This window comes from Nicotiana tomentosiformis, chromosome 12, assembly GCF_000390325.3.
Source record: "Nicotiana tomentosiformis chromosome 12, ASM39032v3, whole genome shotgun sequence".
Taxonomy (NCBI): Eukaryota; Viridiplantae; Streptophyta; class Magnoliopsida; order Solanales; family Solanaceae; genus Nicotiana; species Nicotiana tomentosiformis.
In genome coordinates, this window is record NC_090823.1 from 120,446,296 (window position 1) to 120,448,867 (window position 2,572).

The 2,572-nt window shown below is 38.8% G+C and overlaps 1 non-coding gene across 1 annotated transcript; it reads right to left on the minus strand.

Moving 5' to 3' along the window:
- Positions 1-1,244: 1,244 nt before the first annotated feature.
- On the minus strand, positions 1,245-1,349 carry LOC117273427 (small nucleolar RNA R71). Its single transcript, XR_004503432.1, has one exon. It is a non-coding gene; the product is annotated as a small nucleolar RNA R71 (small nucleolar RNA).
- Positions 1,350-2,572: the final 1,223 nt, after the last annotated feature.

Genomic DNA, 2,572 nt, shown 5'->3' on the forward strand with positions numbered 1-2,572 from the left:
AGAGCCAAAACGGAGGAAAAATGGGCAATGTAGAATTTTAGCGCCACAGGAAGCGCTCCACGCCACCTGTGGCACCATTGTTAGAAGCTTCTACAAGCTAGCGCCAGGGCCAGCGCCCGACGCTGCCTCGGGAGCTGGTGACGGGAAAGTGATCCAAATTTGCCCGGAACAAGGTTATTTCGACCCTAGACCTACCCAACGCGTATAAAAGCAAGATTAAGCCTATTTTGAGGAGAGAGACGCCACTTTGATGAGAAAATACACACGAGAAACATTCGGGAGCAAGGAGATCTCAGTTTTCTTCATCTTTTCTTAGTATTCTCAATTATCCAACACTTATGAATTTGTTTGATCTCGTCATGAGTGGCTAAAACCCATAGTTTTGGGGTTGTGATTTAGCCACGAATATTGTTGTTTAACGTTGACTTAACCTTTATTACAATTCACCAATATATGGTTATTTCTTCAATTCTGTGATTAATTGCTTAATTGTCTAGCCAACAGTTAGGTTCTATTTACTATCTATGCTATGCTTGGTAAAACCATGATTAGATTAAAGAAGAATTGAAGGTAGCACGATCTTAACTCTCGGGAGGAGGGAGGAGATTTGTGGTTAGGATAGGAATATACCTAGTCACCGTGCTTAATTAAATATCATAATCGTAATGCGTTCTTAATAAATTGATTTCATAGGATTATAGGCGTTAATCTATTTTGAATATGCGAGTAGTACTTCGGGAGAAGGCTACGAGAGCATTATTGGATTAATTAGCAACCATGAGTGAATTGTATGAAAGGGAGAGTTAACTAGAACACAATAGGATTGGTGAATCGATCACAACCCTGGAATATTTGTCTCTACTGAATACATAATATCATTTTGTTGCTTGATAATTTCGTTACTAGTTAAAATTATTATTTAGTACAATCACACTCTTGAACTCGAATTGGCTCGACTGAATAACAATCTTGGTGAATTTAGTGGGTAGTTAATACAAGTCTATGTGGGTTCGACACTCGACTTATCATTTTATTACATGTACGATCACGTATACTTATGTGTGCATTTGGGAGCAACAATTTTTTGGCGTCGTTGCCGGGGACTTGAATAATGACTACTTTCTAGTTTTTGCTTTAATTGTTTATTTCATCAAGTCTAACGTTACTTGATTGTTTCTATTACATCAAGGAATGATCTTGCAAGGAAATTTTTGGCAAGGTTCTTCCCTTCAGGCAAAACTGCAAAGATCAGAAGTGAGATAGTCGCCTTCAAATAGAAAGCGGGGGAGTCTTTATACTCAGCTTGGGAGAGGTTCAAGGGGCTGCTCAGAGACTGTCCTCATCATAATCAGATAAACAAAGTGTTAGCTCACACTTTCATAGAAGTGCTACATCCTGAGACAAAGATTGTGGTAGATGCTTGTCACGACCCAAAATCTTACATGTCGTGATGGTGCTTATATCAATAGTAGACAAGCTGACAATCTCAATAAATCACCACATATTTTAAGTTTAAAAACAAAATATTTAAATTCAACGGAAGAAATCTCACAATACAGTTATAATCACTCCCAAAACCCGGTGTCACTGAGTACATGAGCATCTAAATGAATACAAAGTCTGACTGATAAAATCACTGTCTGAAAATATATAACATTACAATAACTAAACAGGAAGGGAATCAAGTCTTCGGACGTCAAGCAGATACCTTGATAGTCTCCAACAGAAATAACTCCGAAATATAGCAGCCGCCATATCCGGGAGCACCTGAATCTACACACAAGGTGCATAGTATCGTGTGAGTACAACCAATTCAATAAGTAACAAGACTAACCTCTGGGATAAAAGTAGTGACGAGCTCCGCAGGTACAGTCTAGTATAAATAGTGGTACAAAAATGTAGGCATACTTTCAAGTTCAACAGTTAAACTCAGTACAAATGAAATAGATTAATACTGCATGATATGAGGAATATGACATCTCGGTAGAAAGACCTCATGTAAATACTAGTCACAAATCATTTGGTCACTCGGTACTGTTTATGGCCAATTCAGCCCAGGGTTATTCCATCCCGTATATATATACATATCGACTAACAGTCAGTCATTCAGTACCGTATAAGGCCAATCCAACCTTGGGGTAATTTATCCTCAAATGTAAATGTTATGGACAAGATTCATATCCAGGGAAAATGCATCACAATATAAATAAGTAAGGTAAGTCCATGCCCTGGGAAGTCCATCCCGAATATATAATCATCTATGCTCACTGGGGGTGTGTACTGACTCCGAAGGGGCTCATTCAGCCCAAGCGCTATATAAAGCCGATATGGCCTACTGCGGCGTGCTGTATGATCTTATAATAATAATAAAGCCTATAAGGCCTGCTGCGGCACATAGCTCGATCCATATAATAATAATATATATAAAGCCAATATGGCCTGCTGCGGCGCGCAACTCGATCCCATAAATATCCTCACAATGGATGAATATGACTGAGTGTGAAATGTACATATGTAAAACAATTAATTTAACAGTAACATGACCCCATGGGTCCCGAAATATCGGCACGAA